This window comes from Urocampus carinirostris, unplaced genomic scaffold (assembly GCF_059441175.1).
Source record: "Urocampus carinirostris isolate Australia breed hairy pipefish unplaced genomic scaffold, RoL_Ucar_1.0 HiC_scaffold_27, whole genome shotgun sequence".
Lineage (NCBI taxonomy): Eukaryota > Metazoa > Chordata > Actinopteri > Syngnathiformes > Syngnathidae > Urocampus > Urocampus carinirostris.
In genome coordinates this window covers 80,388-104,488 of record NW_028283134.1, presented here as the reverse complement: position 1 = coordinate 104,488, position 24,101 = coordinate 80,388, and the positions used below count along the sequence as shown (strand labels likewise).

Sequence of the window (24,101 nt, the reverse complement as noted above, 5' to 3'; positions counted from 1 at the left end):
CGTTCAAACATTATTATTGGCTTTGATGGCGGACGCATCAGGTTAGTACTGCTCGTTCTATGCGTTTATACTCTCATTGGTGTCGGTTTTAAGTGTGTTGTTGGTAGTGTGCCCGCTTTGAGACTGGGAGGTCGCTGGTTCGCGGCTCGACCGAGACATACCTAATTGGTATAATGGCGGCGCCCTCTGGCTGCGGCTGCATCGACTCGCTACAACGGGTCAGGTGTATCGACATTTCGTTCTGTGTACATTGTTACAAAGAATGACAATACAAAGGAAATTATTATTATTATTATTATTATAATTATTAATTTTACAATTCTAACCATTTTGACATTGCTAGAAGTAAAGCAGCCGAGTCCTGCCATGGCCGGGCATTATACCGGCGGGCGGAGACATAACTGCGTACGATTCTTGCTCAAAGATGTTGTGGTAATTTCGGAGGGAATGTCAAGGCTGGATTTTATTAACAAGTTTATTGAAAAGCTTCTGAAGTTTAAAAAGGAGGAGATACATGCTGTCATAAAAATGCCTTCTGGCAAGGGCTTTGATGTAAGTTTTGTAACGGCGCTTTGAGGGAGTGAGGCCCCAGTTTTCTGGATTTACAGTGGAGAAGCTGACTGATAATGCTAACAAGATTGTCATTGTCAGAATGTTTAGTGAGGTGGTGAGTGCAGATGACGTCTGTTATTGGTTGAGTAGATACTGCTCGGTAAAAGACCAGGCTATGAAGGTGAGGGATGAGAAAGGCTATTGGACTGGTGCCTGGAGGGTACCCGTCCAACAATGGCAAGATCCTCAGGGCTTTCAGGGACTGAAACACCTCCCGTCGACTATATTCCTGGGGGAAAACCGTGGCTTTATCCACTATCAAGGGCAACCGAATCTCTGTCGCAAATGTGGTGAGCATGGGCATCTGGCTGAGGTATGTGGTCGAATTTTTTGTGGAAAGTGCAGGACAATTGGACATTCCTTTGAGGAATGTATCAATAGCAGAAAATGCAACCTCTGTGGAGAAACGAACCACCTCTATAGAAACTGCCCGAAATCGTTTGCTAACAAATTGAAAGCTAGGAAGGCAGTTAGCAAAGACAACAAAGACAATTAAATGATGTCAGACAACATAGATAATGAAATGAATAAATGTAACAAAGACAATGAAATGAATAAAGATAACAAAGACAATGAAATGAATAAAGTTATGGAAATACCAAATGAAAACGAACAAGAAATGAATAAAGTTATGGAAATACCCAATGAAGATGAACAGGAAATGAATAAAGTTATGGAAATACCCAATGAATTTGATCAAGAAATGCACAAAGAAAATGGACAAGACAAACAAATTGAAAATGCAGATGTCCCTACCAAAACCCCTGGAGGAGAGACCAGAGAATCAAATTTGAATCAGGAAGGACCTGAGAATTCTAATTCGATTTCTCATAAAATACTTGAATTTGGACAAGACAAACAAATAGAAAAGGCAACTGCCACTCCAAAAACACATATTAATCAGGAAGGGCCTGGAAGAGAGTCCAAATTAGAAAATTTGTTTGCTACGCCACTGCTGGGATTTGGAGAAGACAAATGAATCGAAAAGGCGAACGACTCTCCAAAAATCCATACGGGCACTGGAAAGAGGGGTAAAAGTAAGACAAAATTGGGGGTGGTGAAAACACCGGAAACAAAGAGAAGAGATTTAGAAGAAAGCCGATTGCCGATGAAAAAGCCCACAAGGGAACTGTATGAAGTTGAGCCGGAGGAAGTAGGGGAGGGAAAAAATCTGACCCTTTGTGGGCAGGGAAGTTAGAGACCCCTTGATAGGTCCTCTGGCTCACCCCCTAACCCAGAAAAAAGGGGAAGACCTGGAACCACAGACAGAGAGTCAGAGGATTCCAGAGTTTTCCCCGGTGAGTCTCCAAATGAGGTACTGCTCTTAAATGATGTGTCTTACACAGGTGACACTCTCGATGATCACCAAAGAATGGACTCGGATCCCCCGGTTTTGTCTAAGTAGTTTAAATACTTTAACAACAATCATCAACATTACATTCTCTACTATCAATGTGAGAAGTGTGAGATCACACAGGTGACACTCTCGATGATCACCAAAGAATGGACTCGGATCCCCCGGTTTTGTCTAAGTAGTTTAAATACTTTAACAACAATCATCAACATTACATTCTCTACTATCAATGTGAGAAGTGTGAGATCAAAGGTTAAGGCTCACAGTGTTTTATCGTTCTTAAAAACTATCAGAACGGATGTGTTTTACTACAAGAATGCTGCATCCCCTTTCTAAAAAATTATAAACAGTGGGAAGAGATTTGGCCATATCCGTCATTATGGAGTGGCTCGAATGATAACCGTAACGATGGGGTAGCCATTTAATAAACAACCCTCAACTCATCATAAAGGGGAGTACTGTGATGAGAGACGGACGCGCAATCTTAGCAAGACTTTCTTATATAGGGAATGATTTTATCTTCATTAACATATACAGCCATGCCGACAGACAACTCAGGTACGAACTCTTAGAGGACATTCAGTCGCATATGCTAGGCCATCAACCACTAATCGTGGGAGATTTTAATTGCATCCTAAGTAGGAAGGATAGAAAGAGGACCGATGAGGAGTTTAAAGTAGATAAAACATCAACTCTATTACAAGACATGTGCCGGACATTTAAACTGGAGGACTGTTTCAAATCCATACATCCAGGAGAGGAGGGCTTCACCTGGTTCAGTAGTGACAATGCCAGAGCCTCTCGAATAGACTACATATTTACAAGGGGTTTAGCACTAAGTGATGCAAGATTAATTCCTGTTTTTTTTTTCCGGATCACTTGCTACTGTCCTGCTCCCTCTCATTTCCTTCAGGTATGATTGTTGGGAAGGGTCTGTGGAAGTTAAACTGCTCCCTGCTGGAGGATGAGGCTCTAGCCGCACAATACAGGGAGCTGTACAAAGACTGGCAGACCCTTCAAGACTCGTATGATTCACGAGCACAATGGCGGGAAATGACAAAGAAACGAACACAGACCTTTTTTAGAAATGCAGGGAAAAACAAGAAACTTAAAGAGATGAAACGCATGTCGGGACTACAAAGAAGAGGTATTTCATCCTAACAGAAAAGGGGATGGACTTTAATGATGAAATCAAAGAGACCAAACAAGAACTAAACGCTTTGGCGGAAATAAAGAGCAAAGGCATCATAATAAGAAGCAGAGAAAGAGAAATAGAAGAAGGGGAAAAATGTACACGCTACTTTTAAAAAAAAATTATGAGCAAAAATGAGGGGCTTTTTAAACTTCAAAACGAAAACGGGCAAATAACAAAGGAAAGTAGTGAAATAACCAAATTAGTTGAAGACTACTACAAAAAATTATATGAAAAGAAAGAAACACATGAGAATTAAATGGGGCATGTATTAGATCATATTTCAAGATCAGTGCGTCAAGACCCCTTTTTAACATCGGACTTTACCCAGGACCAACTGAATGATTGCATAAAGACTATGAAAAAAGGCAAATCACCCGGGGAGGACGGGCAACCTCGAATTTTACCGGACTTTTTGGGATATTTTAGCACCAGATCTGATTACTGTTTTTAACGAATTTTCCATTCGAGACAACATGCCAGACAGTTTCAGAATAGGGATAGTTACTCTATTGCACAAAAAAGGAGACAAAATTGACTTAAAAAACTGGCGACCCATAAGGCTTTTAAACGTGGACTGTAAAATTTTCAGCAAGCTTCTAGCAACACGAATGTCTGTAGTCTTGGGAGACTTGGTTGATCCGGACCAAACCTGTGCCATCGTGGGAAGGAAGATCAGCGCCAGTCTCATGCTGATCCGTGACACCATTTGTTATGCGAGAGACAGAAACATGCGACTAGCGGTCCTAAACCTAGACTTTGAAAAAGCCTTTGATCGAGTCTCGCACCAATACCTCTTCAGGGTATTGCAAAAATGTGGTTTTCCCCAAAAATACATCAAGTGGGTGGGACTGCTATACCGAGACATCTACAGCAAATTCATGATTAACGGGAATTTATCGGAAGCAATCGAGATCAACTGCGGTGTACGTCAAGGTTGCCCTATGTCTCCCCTTCTCTATGTTCTTTGCATTGAACCTTTGGCACAAATGTTAAGAAAAGATAGATTTGTCGAAGGGATCAATATCCCAGGAAGTGGGGGACAAATTACCAAGTGTGTTTTGTACTTGGATGGTTTTAATATTTTATGTACTGACCGCGCATCTGTTGGAAGAGCCCTTGACTTGACTGACCTGTTTGGGAGGGCGTCTGGGTCAAGGCTAAATAGAGAAAAATCACAAGTGAAGTTTTATGGAACGTGAGAAGAGACAGAAAAAGCAGGACTCCCACTGACGGTGTTAAAGACAGACCAGAAAATCCTAGGGATAAAATTCAATGCGGATGGAGGAGGCGAGACCAACTGAGATGACGTGACAAGGAAAGTTAGGGGCCGGTCACACAGCCGTTTGCGGCTGAATCACGGCTAAAATTTTGCGGGGTTTTTTTGCCCGTGGTTGCCCGGGATGGAAAATGCGCAAATTTGGCCAACCCGCTGTTCATCTGTGGTATGGCCGGAAAAAAGACGCCGGCGACTGTTCCGCTTCCTCATCGCGTCATTTCTGCGTCATTTTCTCGTGTGGACCACGGGTATAAAAGCTCCCGAGCCGGTGTTGTGCCCAAATCCGACTCCTACGCAACACCCCCCCACCCCCTCGCGTGAACGCGCATTCTGCTGTGATCGCTTTTGACTTTTTCATCCGCGTTAACAAACGCATTTTGTAGAATACGATCGCACTTTATTGTTTAAATTAACGCGTTATATAGACTAGGATCTCCCACTTGTTATAATTATCTCGCTTTATAGTTTTAATAAGCGTTTTATATAGAGTACGATCGCTTTCGTTGGAAGCGCAGCAGAATGCGCGTTCACGCGATGGGGGGAAGGATTTTATATACGGTGTGCATTACTTTTCGATTACGTTCACAACAAAAGCAAAGACGGAGTGGATTAAGTTGTATTACATTTCCAACAAATGCAAGACGATGTGGTTTTAGTTATATGTTCGCCATTACATTACTTAAAAGTGAGATAAAACGAGGTAAAGGTAGTTGTATTAACGAGGGGATGCAAATCACGGCACCGGGCTGTAGCAACCTTAACTGTACAAGACACAGCCCCGTAAAGATAAAGATATCAAACTATGGCACCAATTTTATTTTGTCATCCTGAGAAGAAATGCCAAGAAACAAATATGGATTAAGACGAGAACACTACGTTGACGGGGGGGGGGGGGGGGGGGGGGGTTAGGGGAGATTATTCTATCTTCTTTATTCATTATCCATTATCGATCAGTTTATAATACGCTACAAAGCTCAGGAGCCGGGACTCTTACTCTCAACCAAAAGGCTAAGCTAAGGTCCCAGAGTTAAAGATTTGCTGTGAATGCACCGAAAGATTTATTCGAAATGAAGAGAAACTACGCTGACGGGGATCCATGTTCACCCCCTTGACGTCACGAGCACAAATGACGTGTGGCGTTTGACTGTCACACGCGTAACACGCTAATTTCACGTAATAACACCGCGATACAGGCGCAGAACATGCTATTACCATGCTCCACCCACGATTACCCGCTGAAATTTCCCGTCCTACCCATGTGTAAGCACGCCCTGGCCGCGGCCAGAGCACGTCGTTCCGCGTCATTTCTGCGTCATTACCTCGTGTTGACCACGTGTGCGGCACGCGGTTTAACACGTGCTCAAACTTTTGAGCAGCTCAAAAGTTTTGAACGCGGCCAACCACGTGAAAATTTCCGACCGCGAGTAAAGCACTGCTCTATCTCATCTATATGGCGGTCTCAAAACGTCCAACAGTGCTCAACAGCATCTGCTTCACGGTCAGAAATTTATGGCCGTGGTTCAGCCTCAGTACGCTCGTGAAAGTCTGTGTGCCCGCGCTCTGAAGACTTGAGCAGTGCCTAATAATTTCGTGCTGACACCCGCGCGCGAATTTCCGACTGCGTGTTAAGCACCGCTGTATCTCGTCTGAATGGCGATCTTAATGCGTCCAATGGCGTCCGCCTCAAAGGCAGAAATTTCTGGCTGTGATTCAGCCGCAAATGTCTGTGTGACCGGCCCCTTAAGCAAAGACTTGTTTTTTGGTCACTAAGAAAACTGACAATAGAGGGGAAGGTCCTAATCATCAAAGCGATCATCGTCCCACTGCTTTTGTCAATCAGTTTAGTTTTTATGCCCAAAAGAAACGTGCTGTTACAACTGGACCGAGCCGTCTTTCACTTTGTCTGGGGCTCAAAGTCGGAAAGGATAAAAAGAGATACAATGAAAAAGAAAAAGGAAAAAGGGGGGAAAGGAGAGCCTGACCTCCAGCTTTTCCTGGGAAGCAAATATGTCTCTCTCCACTTCCAAAACGCTGTGGGCCCACCCAACAACCCGAAAAGTCAAGCGATGACCCGGTTTTGGATGGGCTCATATTTGCGGAAGCTAAAGCTTGAACCAAACAATCGTTTGATTCCAGTTTCATTTAACTTGCCACCAACACATCTCTTTATTCGGGATTTTTTAAAGAAATTAGATTTGGAAACACAAGAATGTCACTCTTAACAAAACCACAGGGCCCTTATTGCTATTGTGCAAGAGCGTGCAACAGTAAGTCCTGTGCGGGGGCTTGCGTTTGGCGAACCTACAACGGTTTGGAGCAACGTGAATCATCCTGCCCTCCCAAACAGACTACGAGACTTGTCATGGATGGTGGCTCATGAGGTTCTCCCAGTCAGAGCCGTAATGCACCACCGAGGAATGTCAGCGACTTCGATGTGCCCTCGACCTGGCTGTGGCGCCCAGGAGTCGGTGAGGCACCTTTTTTGTGAGTGCAATGCTGCTGAGGACTTGTGGACAATGGCCGACCAACTAGGAAAGTTCCCGGACTTGCCAGCAGGGGAGGTCCCTGATGCACAGTACGTGCTTTACGGGGTGAGTCGGTCGAGGAGGTCTCGGAACGACTTTGCCAGGGACTGGCTCACTCTCGCCGCCATCAAGGACGCCATCTGGACCTCCAGAAACCTGCTAGTATGGAAGTGCAGGCAGATCCCCCCGTGGCTGTGCTCCAAATGGCTGCAGATAGGACGCAGCCATGAAGAAGAATCGTCTGCACCCACCCGGAAGGGGGAACCGGAGCTACACTGTGGGGGTCCCGGCAGCAACGGCCTGGGTTGTGGAAAGTAGAAGTAAGAAGGGAGAGGACCCACACAGAGGACTGGAAGGATGCTGCTTGGGAGGGTGAAATGGCAGATCTTTGTCCTTGCACAATAGTATTGCCCTTTACACGTTGGTTAACTACTGTTAAAAGATAATAACTCTGAAATTGTTTAATTGATGTTGAAAATGTCAGGGAAAAATGTTAAAACGTCATATCGTCATGTCATATTGTCAGATATAACAAAATTGTGAATATGCTTGATGGCTGTTGAGATTGTCGTGTTTGTTTTGCTGCTGTTGGTGTCGGTGGATTTGTTTAGACCAAAAACAATCGACTTTGGCCTGGACGGATCTATTGACACTAACAAAGATGTTATATAATGAAATTGGGAATATGCTTGGTTGCTATTAAGATTTTCGAGAAGGGTTGTTCAAACCTCACATTGTGTTTGCTGTTAAACGTCATATTGAAATAGAATATTGTGAATGTGCTTAATTGCTGTTGAGATTGTCATGATTGTTTTCTGTTATTAGTGTCAATAAATTTGTTCAAACCAAAAAAAACAAAAAAATGCAGGATATGAGCATCAGGATGTTCTGCTATAGGTGTGGAAGGATGCTGCTTGGGAGGGTGGGATGGCAGAGCTATGTCCTTGCACAATAGTATTGCCCTTTACACGTTGGTTAACTACTGTTAAAAGATAATAACTCTGAAATTGTTCAATTGATGTTGAAAATATCAGGGAAAAATGTTAAAACGTCATATCGTCACGTCATATTGTCAGATATAACAAAATTGTGAATATGCTTGATGGCTGTTGAGATTGTTGTGTTTGCTTTGCTGCTGTTGGTGTCGGTGGATTTGTTCAGACCAAAAACAATCGACTTTGGCCTGGACGGATCTATTGACACTAACAAAGATGTTATATAATGAAATTGTGAATATGCTTGGTTGCTATTAAGATTTTCGAGAAGGGTTGTTCAAACCTCACATTGTGTTTGCTGTTAAACGTCATATTGAAATAGAATATTGTGAATGTGCTTAATTGCTGTTGAGATTGTCATGATTGTTTTCACTTATTAGTGTCAATAAATTTGTTCAAACCAAAAAAACAAAAAAATGCAGGATATGAGCATCAGGATGTTCTGCTATAGGTGTCGGCATGGCTGTTGTTTCTGGGCTGTGTACTTCATGTTCAGTTACAATTACTAAATTTACAAAATGGCCCTTGCTTATGATTTGATTTTTGTATCCCGGAGATGGAATAAGAGCTTGCTCTGTCCACTCCACGCATCTGCCCGGTATTACAGTACTTCCAGAAGCGGTGCATTCGCAATGATCGCAGCAAGGTTTTGGGGCTAGGACCTTAGCTCGGCCTTTTGGCTGAGAGTAAGTGTCCCGGCGCCTTGGTTTTGTAGCGTATTATGAACTGACCGATAACGGATAATGGCTAATGAATAACGAAGATAGAACAATAACCCTTAACCCTCAATCCATCCAATTTTGTCACTCCGAACATACTCCTCAAACACTTCATCTCAAAAACATTTACCGTATTTTCCGCACTATAAGGCGCACATAAAATCCGATTTTTACTATATGACTATGCGCCTTATAATCCGGTGCGCCTTATATATGGATCAATATAAAAATCACTTTTGAGAACTGTTATGATCTACCATAAAGCTTATTATGCTGAAATAAGCTTTATGGTAGAGTGCATAACAGTTTCAATACGAGCGATTTGAGTAGAAAAAGGCAAAATAAACATGTTACCTGCTCAAAAGTAATTTATATACGGTGTGCATTACCGTTCGATTACATTCACAACAAATACAAAGCAGAAATGGTTTAAATTTTATTACATTCCCAACAAATGCAAGACGAAGTGGTTTTGGTTCTATGTTTGCCATCACGATCCCGAAAAGTGATATAAAAGTGAGATAAAACGAGGTAAAAGTGGTGATAGTAGCTAGGGGATGCAAAACTCGGCAGGGATGCATTTCTCGGCATAACAAGATCGCGCTCTCTCCATCAGCGTGGACAGATGACTGGGGCTTTGTGCAAAAAGTGACCGTGCTCTTTGTGCATTATGCCCCGAGAGCGCATCAAGTGTTAAACGTCATTACGAGACGAAAATTGAACATTGAATTCAAGGCCGAGACATTAAAACGCGCTGTGTCCAGGTAGTAAACAAACACAGACACTAAAAACCTTTGTCACTGCTAAAAACACCACGACTGAAGCTATCTAACAAATTGCTCACTGAATAGCAAAGCACGGAAAACCATTTACTGATGGCGAATATTTTAAAGAAGCTTTTGTGTGTGTGTGTGTGTGTGTGCGCGCGCGCGCGCGGGCGTGTGTGTGTGTGTGCGCGCGCGCGGGTGTGTGCGTGTGTGCGCGCGCGTGCCTTCTTTATTGCTGCTGTTATTTCAAGTTTTGATATTTTCTGCAACAAGATATCATTGATGAATGGTATAGTAGCTGACCATATTATTTGTTTTTTGATTGTAGTTTATAGTTGATGACGAATAGTTGATCCTGGTTAATTCTTGTGGTAAAAAGTTGAAGTCAGAATGGCTACAGGCCTTTCCACATGTTGTTCACATTCATATTTTAGTTAATTGATGAACAAGAACAGTGGAAGATAAATAGGTCAGGTATACCAGTGTGCTGCTGGAATTTTATCTTTCCAAAAATGTATTCAGTATTTTTGCACTCTTCAGATGAGGAGCTGTAATAGTCATCCATATCAGTAGGTGACAGTAGATTTTTATATACTTTTTATGTACTAATTATCTGCTCTTGAGGTAGCACAGTACATTTAATAACGTAATTTGTTTAACAAAGTGGTTTAAGATTTTACTGTAAAAAATAAAAACATAAAGCGCATCATTATTTTTTATATTAAGTCTTATTTTCTTCTTTTTATATACTAATTATCTGCTTATGAGGTAGTACAGTGAAATATTTGACATAACTTAATTTTCAAACATTTTTGACGGATGGTGTGACACGGAACTTTTTTATAGATAAAAGTTACCTTGGTTCAAAAAGGGTTGTTGTGCAAGTCATTAATCTTGGTGTGGCACACTGAATTACAAGGAAATTTAAAAAGTGGCACGCCGCACAGAAAAGGTTGCTGACCCCTGATCTATACTCATACTGTTGTTACTCATCACCTTCCTCAGAGCACCCAAAACCTTGCTTCCTTGGTTCACTCTGTGCAATACCTCGCACTCCATTCCAACTGCAGCCACATAACAACCCAAGTACCTGAAGCTTTCAACTTCTTCCAGCACCTGTCCATTCAACCTTGTTTCCAACGCCTTGCCCCATTCCATCACGTGAACACTTCATCACCTTACTCTTCCCATCATTCACACATGACTTACGCCTATCACACATCCTTCCAAACTCCATTACCAACTTTCTCAATTTTTCCTCACAATAAGCCACAAGCGTCATCTGCAAACAACAAGTGACTTACCTGCCACACCGTTCCACTGTTATCCATCATCTCTACACCTCTGCCAAATACTCTTGCATTCACTCTTCTCACCACTCCATCCATGTACACATTAAACAGCCATGGTGAAATCACACACCCCTGTCTCACACCAGTCAACGCAGGGAACCAGTCACTTGTCTCACTCCCTACTCCTCCTCATGCTCTGCTGTTCACATAAAAACTATTCAATGCATCCAACAACTTTCCACCCACTCCATACATTACCATTACCTGCCACAATGCCTCTCTATCGACTCTGTCATACGCCTTTTCCAAGTCCAGGAAAGCTAAACAAACATCCTCACCTTTTGCAAAATATTTCTCAAACACCTGTCTTACTACAAAAACTGGATCCACACATCTGCTTCCTTTCCTGAAACCACTCTACTCCTCCATCACCACCTCATCTGTTTTTCCTCCTACTCTCTTAATAAAGACTCTTCCATACAGCTTACAGAAAACAAACTAAAATAACTGGAATTGCTACAATCATACTTATCACATTTACCCTGATACAATGGCACCACATATGCACTACACCAATCAACAGGAACCACAACACTTAAAAAGCATACATTCAACAAGAGTACTAACCAGTCAATCATGCCACCTTTTTTCAAGCATTCAGCAGTACAACGATCCAACCCAGGCGCCTTCCCCTCTTTCATTTCTTTTACTGCCTCTTGCACCTCCCATATTTCCACAGGCTTCACATTTAAATCACCCAACATGGACATTCTTCCCATACCACCGAACGCCTCGACTTTCACTTCCCTTCCATCCTCTACATTCAACAACTCCTCAAACAGACGGCATCAAGCTGGCATTTTTATGAGGCCATGCATGCAGTTCTCCGTGGTAGGCCATCCGTTGATCCACAAGTATTGGTGGCGTCATTCACCCCACCTGAACCGACAGAATCACCAATAGTAAGTTGAGAGGAGCAGGAACTCAACCCACCAATAATGTTTTCTTTATGTATAGCACCCTATACACAGTTGTTTTTGTACAGGAAGTTTTTAAATCAAGACTTAAGACATACTTCTATTCCAAAGTATATGATTGATGCCCACCTCATATTTTGTATTGTCCTGTCCTTTTCCGACTGCCTGCCTGGTGGTGATACGAAGAAGGACGATCTGAGATGAGTTAGCGGACCAGAAGCATGTTAACGCCTGCACTTACCAGCTGGCAGAGATGGGAAGCTGCGTCGTGGCCGTCATAAACTTTTTTGAATGGTTTACAGGCTGGGAGCGTCGTTGCTGTCATGCACCTTCGGGACAAATTTTCAACGTGTTACCTAGTGTTTACTATGTTTGTGTACTGTAATGCTAAATGTAATTCACCCTGGTCATCCTGAAAGGGGGATTACTACTTGTGAGGTCCCTTCTCAAGGTTTCTCTTTTTCCTCACGCTGAGGTTTTGAGTTGTTCCTTGCCCGCATGTTGGTTTAAGATCAGGTAATTGTGTAATTGTAATCCTGTGCAGTCCTTTGAGACATTTTTGTGATTAAGGGCGATATAAATAAATGTGACTTGACTTGACTTGACCTGGCAATAAACCAGCATTAAGTAATTCTTGTTTTTTCCACCCAACCTAAAGGCCATTGTAGAATGTCCTGTGGAAGTCATTTCAAGTCAAGTCATTTTTATTTGTATAGCCCTTAATCACAATTAGTCTCTAAGGGCTTCACAAGTTATTACATATAAGATCAGGTTACTCGTATGCTATAGAGTAGAAGTGAGTTTTAAGCCTAGATTTAAACATTTCCACCGAGGTTGCAGATCGGATCTCAGGGGGAAGAGCATTCCACAACACCGGTGCCCGGATGGAGAACACTCTCGAACCAGCGGAACACTTCTTGGCTCTTGGGATCACCAGGAGACCGGCGCTCTCGGAACGAAGGCTTCGGACCGGGACATAGGGGTAGATCAGATCTGAAAGATATGAGGGGGAAAGTCCATGTATGATTTTGTATAGTAGTAGGAGAACCTTAAAATCGCATCTTAGGCTAACAGGGAGCCAATGCAGGTTAGAGAAAATTGGGGTGATGTGATCGTACTTTTTTGTCCTTGTTAAAAGCCTCGCTGCAGCATTTTGTACCAGCTGAAGACTCTTGAGTCTGGTCATCGGAAGACCGGAAAGTAGTGCTTTACAGTAGTCGAGACGGGAGGTAACAAACGCATGAATTATGATTTCCGCATCCGACTGAGAAAGTATAGGACGAATTTTAGCAATGTTACGGAGATGGAAGAAAGCGGTTCTAGTAATTTTCTTCACATGTGTTTGAAAGGACAGATCAGGGTCGAAAATGACACCTAAATTTTTAAGTGAGTCACTCTGTGTGATGTGGCAATTGTCCAAGTTCACTGCGGTTTTAGAGAATAAGTCACGGGACTTAGAAGGACCAATAACTAACATTTCAGTCTTTTCAGGGTTAAGACGCAGGAAATTGAGTGACATCCACTCTTTTATCTCAGTGAGGCAGGCCTCCAAAGTTCCACAGTTTAGTGTGGCAGATTCCTCCATCGGGAGATAGAGTTGAGTGTCATCTGCGTAGCAATGGAAACTGATATTATACTTACGAATACTATCACCTAGTGGAAGCATATAAATGCTGAAGAGAAGGGGGCCAAGCACTGAACCCTGCGGAACACCACAAGTAACACTAAATAGCTCAGATGTCAATTCGCCATATTTAACGCAGTGTGTCCTATCTGAGAGGTAGGATCTGAACCATAATAGGACGCTTCCTGAGAGACCAATCCATTTTTCCAACCGTTCTAGCAAGATAATATGGTCCACTGTGTCAAATGCAGCACTAAGGTCCAGCAGCAGCAAAAGTGATGATGCGCCCGAGTCCATTGCCCGTAGGAGATCATTGGTTACCTTAATCAGAGCTGTCTCAGTAGAGTGGTTAGCCCTGAATCCTGATTGCATTGATTCAAAGAGATTGTTCTCGGGCATGAAATCATTCAGCTGCTGTGCCACTACTTTTTCAAGTATTTTAGAAAGAAACGGTAGGTTTGACACAGGTCTATAATTACATACGTTTTCTGGATCTAGGTTGGGTCGTTTCAGTGTGGGTTTAATGACAGCGGACTTAAAAGCAGCTGGAACTACACCTGAGGCGAGTGATATGTTTAAAATATTTAGAACTGAAGGTGCAAGAACGCCAAAGAGACCTTTGATAAGTGAACCTGGAAGTGGGTCGAACTGGCAAGTCGTCGGTTTGGCCGTATTCACCATCTGTTTAAGATTTTCGAGTGACAGTTCACTAAAACGGGACAAAATACCTAGACAGCCACCATGTCGTGCATCTAGAGATTTGAGTGCTTTAGTATGTGTTGAATTAATACTGTCTTTAGCAATTTCTTCCTGTATGCTTTGGATCTTCTTAGTAAAGAAGACCATTATGTCGTGGGCAGAATGGGTGGAGCTATCTGGGATAGTCTGTTGCCTTGTTAGCGATGCTACAGTGTCGAAAAGGACCTTGGGATTGTTCTTTTGTGACGCAATCACTTTCGAAAGGTAGGCTGATTTTGCAGAGGCCAGGGCCGCTTTATACTTCAACAAACTATCACACCAGATTTGATGGAAAACTTCAAGCTTGGTAGCGCGCCATTTTCTTTCAGATTTCCTGCATTCTCGTTTAAGGGATCTAGTTTCATCATTAAACCAAGGTGTGCGTCTTTTAGGTCGTGATTTATGCCGGAAGAGCTGGCCACCATCACAGCGACCACACCATCCACACTACCGGGCACGTCGGCGTCATCTTCCACTCCGGCACCAGACCCCAAATCACCCAGAAAAAAAAGGAAGCACGATACACTCCTTGACTTTTTAAAAGAGGAGTCTGCCAGAGTAAAGAAAAGGCACGCAGAAACTGAGGCCAAAACTGAGCCGTTCCTGATCCTTTTTGGGAAGCTTGTGGACAAATTGCCAGAACAGTGACATCCCTGCAAGTTCTCATTTGTTTTATGAAAGGAAAATATTTTTTTTCATTAAGAACTCGATGAAGTTCCAGTCTATTTTCCAGTTATATGGAAGTATTGGTATATTTGTTACATTTTGTGACACATTATTTATTTACTCTTATGTATTTCGGACCAATGTGCGTTTGTTTGTAAATTATTATTCAACCCAGAGTGATTTGTAGTTGTTTTCTGTTCAACAATCACACAGTTCACGCACAGTATGTCACATCATTATAAAATAAACCACCAAGGTGTTACTCAATATATAGACATTTAATGAATAGTAGTTGTACTTAGAGTAACAATATACCAAATACACATGACGCACAGGTCTAGTATGAATATTAACTTGTGTAGAACTCAGGACAAATAGTGACTGCTGCAGTAATAACTAATAGTTAAAACATAATGCAGAAAAGCAAATGTGGGTCTGACTTCCAGAGCCTGAAACATGGCTTTTGGGCAATTTATTCCATATTAACTGTGGAAAGTTCTGTGTTTTGTGGCCCTGGGAACACTGAAGACCCGTGACACCATACGGTAGGACAGACCGTGGGCCAGCCAGTACACGTAGATCAGGACCTCCAGCCATGGTCCTGTTCTCTCTTCAGCAGCTCCTGCAGGCCTTCTTGCTCAGCCTGAAGTCCTGGATGAGTTCTGACTCCACAACGACGCATCAAACCATAAGCACAGGATAAAAACATTCCTGTCCAACCTGTCCACGCTTATGGGGCAGCCACTCTGAAACACAATAGATAAGATAAACAATTTGGACATAAATGTGGGCATAGAAAAGAAAGAGACAGCTTTTACTGTGACGTATGCGTCATGAAAACAATGTAGAAATTATCTTTTTTTTTTAATATCTAATGACAATTCTTTTGAATTAAATTACTTATAAACAAAGGTGTTTGGGTGCTAAATAGAAGGTTTGGTAATGATATTATTTCAGCTTAAGGGTCAGGTGGACTGTTTTTGTGTTACTTTTCATTGTGTCACACATTAAAGACCCCTACTATATGTCATAAAATGGCATTAAGATACTAATAAGTAGGTTGTCATTTATGTCTACACAAACATAGGGTATTATGTGAACGTGGGTTGTACGTTAACCCTAACTGTATTTGACCAACCGCGTCATTTTTTTAATGAGAGGACTTACCTTGTAAAGATGAATCAGCGCAACATAGCGCGAAAGCCGTCTCCTCAGTTTATTGGAGAGACGGCAAAGGTGATAAGCTTCCAGGCGATCGGTAATAACACAGCTGTGGCGGGCATTTTCAACGTTGCAAAATTTCTGGCCGTGATTCAGCCTCGATACGCCCGTGAAAGGCTGTGTACCCGCGCTCTAAAGTATTGAGCAGCGCAAAACTTTTTCGCGCCGCCACCCGCGCGTGAATTTCCGACCGCGTGTTAAGCACTGCTGTATCTCGTCTGTATGGCGATCTCAAAGCGTCCAATAGCGTCCGCCTCACAGGCAGAAATTTCTGGCCGTGATTCAGCCGCAAACGGCTGTGTGACCGGGCCCTTAGAGATAAGGAGAGAAGCTCAGTTATCCGGGAGGGACTCGGTGCAGAGCCACTGCTCCTTCGCGTTGAGAGGAGACAGTTGAGGTGGCTCGGGCATCTAATAAGGATGCCTCCTGGACGCCTCCCTTGGGAGGTGTTCTGGGCATGTCCCACCGGCAGGAGGCCCCGGGGGCTACCCAGGACACGTTGGAGAGCCTATGTCTCTCGGCTGGCTTGGGAACGCCTCGGGGTCCCGTCGGATGAGCTGGAAGAGGTGGCTGGGGATAGGGACGTCTGGGCTTCCCTTTTGACGCTGCTGCCCCCGCGACCCGACCTCGGATAAGCGGAAGACAATGGATGGATGGATGGATGGATGGATGGATGGATGGATGATATATTACTTTCCCAAGATGCCCCTCCCCCCATCCCCCTCAGAATAATCAGACTTTACTAGTACTTGGGGAGGATGGTCATGTTTTGATGCGACAACCTGAAACATCTCAAAACTTCCCAAACTGTCTGGTGCCCAGAAGAGGAAGAAAATAAAAAAAGAGGAGGAAAAACCCAACAAGCACAGAGGTAATGTTGCAGTCAGTAAAGATGATACCACGATATTATTTTTCTGAAGTAGATTGATAGTGTTATATAAGGTTATTCACATACCATTCAGCTTAACAAACCAGTAGCTATCTGTCACTTTTTACGTCGGGTGACCAGTCACTAAACCTTTCCCAGGACATCTCTTGTTTTCATGCCCTGTTCTAGCTTGCAAGCAACAATCATAAATAGTTGTGGATTATGACACACACTCTTCCAAAAAATCCTCAACAACTCCAGAAAGACAGACTGATACTAGGTAAACTCCACAACTGGCCCATTCATTTGTATGAAACGAATCTTGACTCTGCTCTGCATAGAGGGGTTTAAATTTCTTATGGTTTTCATTTATATTATTTAATTTTATTTTATTATTTAATTCATGTGTTATAAGATTGGTGTTAAATACTCCTCTTCTCTCTTCAGATACACTGCTGAGATACCTCAGTCCCACAAGTGGAGATCCCCCCGTCACCTCCACATCAGCAGCATAACCGAGCAGTGACAGCAGCATCAACCGTTCCTCCAGTTCTCTCCAATCCTGCTACCCAACCTAGTGATGCAACAACATCCACCCGTCCTCCAGTTGCCCCTACCCCAGCTACTCAAACTACTGACACACACAGCAGCATCAATTGGACCGTCATCTGCTCGAGTAGTAGTCCATCTCCGCTGACCGATAAGGTACAAACAGAGTTGGTTCACAATGGTGCATTTCAAATAAGAAACAATTTCAAGTTCCCGAAACAAAAAGTTAGACAAAGGTGTTAACATGAATACTTCAACAGACTCTTAGTCAATGAAAAAAAAGTCAGAAAAAGCTGGCTTATGTACTCTTAAAACAATGATAGCTTGCACTGCTTCTGCTGCAAACTTTATGCTAAAAGAGAGTACAAACTGAATACAGATGGACTGGAAAAATGGAAGTCACTTTCTCAAAGTCCTCAAGGGCAGCCAGGATCATAATGCTCAAATGGCAACATGAAAGGGGACTTGGAGGTAAGTGTTGCGAAAGGGCTTACAATAAATAGACAAGAGATGGCACTTGCGGAGGTTTAGAGATAAAGGTGGCGTGAAGTATTAAATCGATTGGTGGCAATAATTTAGTCTTAAGCTGAAAGAAACATGGCTTTTAGGGGTTCCACAGACACATTAAAATCCACCAGACAATGGGAATTTTCTGAAAGAGGTGAAGGTTATGGCCAAATCTGACCCAGTGATGAAGCAACATGTCAGTGGGGTGGAGCTTTCAGTAACATGCATTATTTTCGCAAAATAATCCAAAATGAACTGATAAACTCCATCAGTTCTAAAGTCCTATACCCACTAGGTGGAAGAGATAAAAATATCCAAACATTTTTCATCATTTTCGATTGCACACCTGATGTGAGTTATGAGAAAAAGCTCTCTGTCATAGTCAGAATAGTGTCACAAGAAGACATGAGGAGCATTTCTTGTGCTTTCTTGTTGCAGAGCAGTCACCAGAACATTTGTCATCTCTAATCCTCCAAAAGCTAGAGGAACTTAACATTCCATTTGAGGACTGCAGAGAACAGTCCTATGACAACAGTGCCGCATGAAGGGAAAAAATGAACTCAAGAGCTTTTTTTATCTCATGTGGTGCCCATACTTTAAATCTGGTAGTAGCTGATGTGCAAAAACTCACCAGATGCCCTTGGATACTTCTCAGCCTCCACCCATAGATGGGACCTTCAGAAACATGTGAAAATCATTGTGAAATCATGGAGGGGCGCACTCCTGGCCATATCTTGGTGGGAGGGCGCTTGTGCACTCTTATTTTAACTTAATTTGAAACTTTGTCATAAATATCCTCAACTGCATTGCTTCTTTCTCTTTTTTCAAAGTCCGAATATTTGGTCTGGTCCTGGAAAAGAAAACGCGGTGAGACATTAGAATGTCCTTTCACCTTCGCCAACCGCCTTCCTCACATCCTTCTCCAAACCACAACATACTGCCACATATGAACCTACATACTTAAAACCATTTACCTCTTGCAACTCTAGATCATTTAACAAAATATCTAATACACCTACCTCACCACCTCTCGAATACCTCATTACCTTACTCCTTGGTAAGCTTTCTTCTCTCACACTCTCTATAAACTTCACTACCAAAGCCCTCAGTCCTGCTGCAGAGTTAGCCACCAAAGCAGTGTCTTCTTCAAATAACATCTGACTTACATGCAACCCACACTCACCCACAATACTTGATATGCCTCCTCTTACATGCACCTCATGCACCACGCCAATCATATACAAATATACAGTAACGGCCAAGGTGACATGACACACCCATGCCTCAAATCCAATCTTACCGGAAAACACTCGAAAACTTTACTCCCCACTTTCACACAAGCTCTACTATCCTCATACAAACTTTGCACAGCGCGCAGCAACCTGCCACCCCATACATCTTAAACACTTGCCACAAAGCTTCCCGATCTTTCCGGTCATATGCTTTCTTTTAATCCATAAATGCATAAAACACCTCTCTTCCTTTCACTAAAAACGTTTCACTCCAAAAATCTGATCCGTAGGCCCCCTTCCACTTCTAACCCTAGACTTTTGTTTATGTTCCAAAGGAACTACTTTCTGTGTAATAATATTGTAGTTATCACCCTGCGCACGGCGTGTAGTGATACAATGTATAGGTCGATCATCAACTGCTGAATCCGTTAAAGATTGTTCAAGCGGTAAAGTCATGTAAACTTCATGCCGTTTTTCCCCATCTATATTTTTGATGAGAACACAACAATTGCTGACGAGTCTCGAACCTAACATGTGCAACAAAATTGTCTCATTTCAACTTTCCGCGGAGTTTTAGTATTTACATGCTTCAACTTCAAATTTCAATTTTTTTTGCGCCTTAACCCAGAAAAAAATGATGAGAGGTTTATAGTCTCGCTGAACGGCTAGCTTGCAAGTTTCTGTAGTCAGCAGGGATTTAGGTATGTGGATAACTGGCCTGCTTTCTGGGGCTGACCTGACCTTCTGAGGAGCGACGGCCTTCACCCTGACTTGGAAGGTGCTCTCACTCTTTTTAAAAATATAGAGTACTGTTTAAGCCTTCCATGACAGGGTACACTAGTGCAGGCCAGGTCACAGGTGATTAGTGAACCTGTAACCACGGGTGTGGAGTCTGTATTGCTGGAGCTAACTAGCGCTATGCTAGATTCATGCAATTCACATAGTTTTTGTAGTTTAGAGCGTTCAATTACCTGCACCACACACCCTTATCTGTACTCTTCTATAACATCTCCTTCTGTGCTTCTTACCTCTGATTCTGGGCGGCAGTAGCTCAGGATGTAGAGCGCTCGTCTTGGGATCAAGGGATCCCAGTTCGAATCCCGGCTCGTCTGTGTTACATGTCGAATTGTCCTTGGGTAAGATACTGAACCCCTAATACCCCCAATAAGCAGGTTAGCGCCTTACATGGCTGCAAGGCCGCTATTGGGAAATGTGGAGCACCAAGGCCGCTATTGGGAAATGTGGAGCACATTGTAAAGCGCTTTGGGAAGTCATTGAAAAGCGCTATATGAATGCAAATCATTTCATTTCATTCTCCCTTGTTAGGTGAGAAGGGAGAAGAAATAACATTAGTTTCTACCACTAGTCATCCTGCTCCTCCACCTGTCAACAATATCCCTATGGTATGGAATTCGGGCCGCATCTGCCGCCATGCAAGGCACAAGACAAGCAGTATAATCTTGTGGAGGTTACCACTAAGGTTACCATTAAGGTTCAAAACTCGGGAAAGGGTTCAGCTCAGTCCACAGTGCTGAAGCTTGGCCTTCTGAATATTAGATCACTAGCCTCCAAATCTTTACTTGTCAATGACCTTATTAATGAACACAATCTCAACTTTATTGGCCTTTGTGAGATCTGGTTAAAACCAAATAAGTTTGTAGTGTTAAATGAGGATTCTGCCCCTAACTTTGTGAGTTCACACTTGCCACGACCATGCAAATAAGGTGGCGGCTCTGATATCGGAAGGTAAGTTGAAATTTACTCCTGGTACCCCTACTGTTTTTAAAACGTTTGAAGCACTTGTTACGAGGTCCTTGATGTCAACACCAATTTATGTAGTTGTTGTGTATCGCCCACCTGGACCATAATCAAAATTTTTTGGATTAATTTTCGGAACTGTTAACAGACTTAGTAACTTATGCGGACAATGTTGTAATTATTGGTGATTTTAATGTACACATAAACTCCGCATCAAATTCACTTGCGATTGCTTTTAAGTCACTGATTGATGCATTTGCTTTTAATCAAATAGTTAATGTGCCCACTCATAAAGATGGGAACACTCTAGACCCGGGGTGTAGTGGACTCAAATGATACACTGTTACCGTATCCTAATGCCATCTCTGATCATTATCTTGTTAAGTGTGAGGTGCTGTTTAATGTTTACTGTGATAAGGGAAATTTAGGCTTTAGTAGTCGCAATATCCGCCCTGCAACGGCATTAGCTTTAAAAGAATTATTACCTACAGTAACTGCGGCCTTCCTTTCATACACTGGGTCTGTTGACTCACTTACAAACAACTTAAAAATTGCTTTGGTTAATGTTCTTGATTCTGTGGCGCCCCTAAGGCATACATTTCGACCTAAGAAGCATACACCTTGGTTTACCGAAGAAACCAGGTCACTCAAACAAGGTCGCAGGAAACTTGAATGAAAATGACGCACTACAAATATGGAGGTCTTCCGACTGGCCTCGTGTGACAGCTTGCTAAAATATAAAGTCGCTCTTGCCTCAGCTAAAGCATCGTTTTTCTCTAAGATTATTGTTAAACATGAAAATAATCCGAATTTTTTGTTCGACTCAATGGCGAAACTTACCAGACAACAACTTAACCCAAATAGTTCTACTTATTCTGCTAATGACTTTAGGGAATTTTTAAATAAAAAGATTAAACTCATCAGGAATGAAATCTTAAACGAACGCTCTGCAACCTCGTCCTACCTCAAAGATGCAGAGGTGTTAGGTAAGGACCGTGTCGGCAGTTGTTCAGAAACATTCTCCAGTTTCAATAATTTGTCCCTTGATAGTCTTGAACAGATGGTCAGTAGGGCCAAACAAACTACTTGCCTGCTTGATCAGTTTCCAGCTTCACTGGTGAAGGATCTGTTTGGGATCTTAAGATCATCGTTTTTAAATATTAATAATATATCGCTATCCTCGGGTATGGACCATAACATATTATTTGTTCGTCTGGAATGCATTGGTATCTCAGGAACTGTACTCTTGCGGTTTAGGTCCTACCTGTCAGACAGGATGCAATGTGTTAATTACGGCAATCTGACCTCTAAACTCTCTAATGTCCCCGTGGCGTTCCACAGGGCTCTGTACTTGCCCCCCTTCTTTTTAGTATTTATATGCTTCCGCTTGGTGACATTATCCGCAAGTATATCAGTTTCCATTGCTATGCAGATGACACTCAACTGTATATGCTACTGGAGACAACTGGACAGTTAAGTTGTAAAAATCTGGAGGCTTGCTTTACTGAGATTCAAAGATGGATGTCACTTTATTTTTTGGCGCCTTAACCCAGAAAAAACTGAAATGTTGATTATTGGTCCAACTCATTGTCGTGAGTTATTTTCAAACACTGCCCTAAACCTAGACAAATGTAATATCACCCATAGTGGCTCGGTCAAAAATATAGGTGTTATATTTGATCCTAATCTGTTGTTTCAGTCACACATTAAAAATAATACTAGAATAGCTTTCTGCCACCTCCGTAATATTGCGAAGATTCACTCGATGTTGTCCCAATCAGATGCAGAGGTTTTAATTCATGCGTTTATTACTTCTCGGCTTGATTACTGTAATGTATTGCTTTTTGGTCTCCCGATGTCTAAGCATCAAAAGTTTGCAGCTGGTTCAGGATGCGGCAGCTAGACTCTTGACTAAGACAAAAAGTTTGAGCATATTACTCCTGTATTGGCCAACTTGCACTGGCTCCCAGTCCACTTAAGATGTGACTTGAAGGTTCTCTTATTAAAATACAAATGTTTGCATGGAGTTGTACCCTCTTATCTCTCTGATTTAATTTCCCCCATGTTCCTGCACGGAGCTTCCGCTCAGAAAATGCCGGTCTTGTGACTCCGAGAGCAAGAAGTCTGCACGCTCGAGAGCGTTCTCCACCCGGGCCCCGGTGCTATGGAATGCTCTGCCTCCAGAGATAAGATCGGCAACCTCAGTGGAAGATTTTAAATCTAGACTTAAGACACACTTCTATTCAAAATTGATGCCCACCACATATTTTGTTTTGTCCTGTCTTTTTCCGACTGTCTGGTTGGAGGTGATACGAAGGGTTTCTGTTAAAATAATGCATCTATCCTTCCATCCATCATCTGCACCGCTTATCCTCAGTAGGGTTGCGGGTGTGCTGGAGCCCATCCCAGCTATCTTCGGGTAGTGGGCAAGGAACACCATGAAATGGTTGCCAGCCAGTCCGAGGGCACACACAGACAGACAACTCATTCACATCTAAGGACAATTTGGGCTCAAGTGCATGTTTTTGGAATGTGGGAGGAAGTCAGAGTGCCCGGAGGAATCCCGAACCAGGATGGGGAGAACAGGCAAACTCTGCACAGGAGGGCTGGTAGCTGGATTTGAACCCATGACCTCAGAACTGTGCCGCAGACGTCGCCGTTAAAAGTACCTTTCAGGCAATTAAAAAAAAATCATGCTGTAGAAGACTTTACTTTGGGACACCATTGTTCTTTCAGGCAGACAAGCTAGCCCCGTCCCAACCCCCACCTTTGCATCCACCTTCCTCTCCCTCTTTTTCTCTCTCCCTACTCCAGCTGGAATACATTGATGAAACACTGCTTTCACGCAAGAGTGGAATTTACACAAATTAACCTCTTGCAATGTCAGAAAATGATCAAAGTCAAACATGTGAAATGAATACTGAACTGTGTTTCTCTTTAATTACATTGATTTAATTATCTGGCAGCTACTGGGCATGAGGGTTGGCTTTATTTCGCATATGTGTAGCAAAGGTTGACTTGACAACTCCCCCCAGGGGGGCCGGACAAGTTGGTAGGAAAACTCTTTGAGGGCATCAACACAGTATGTGTTTTGTATGGTGAAAAAGGTGATTCTGTTTTCCATTCCTATTTTTGTGTATTTGAACAGCAGTGCTACCTTGGCGTAGTTGTTTCCAGACAAAAATATATATAGAAGAAAATCCCCAGCAAGCGTTCCAAATTTCAG

The 24,101-nt window shown here is 42.7% G+C and overlaps 1 pseudogene; it reads left to right on the top strand.

The window, feature by feature from the left end:
* Nucleotides 1-8,458: 8,458 nt before the first annotated feature.
* On the top strand, nucleotides 8,459-8,589 carry LOC148345734 (U2 spliceosomal RNA; annotated as a pseudogene).
* Nucleotides 8,590-24,101: the final 15,512 nt, after the last annotated feature.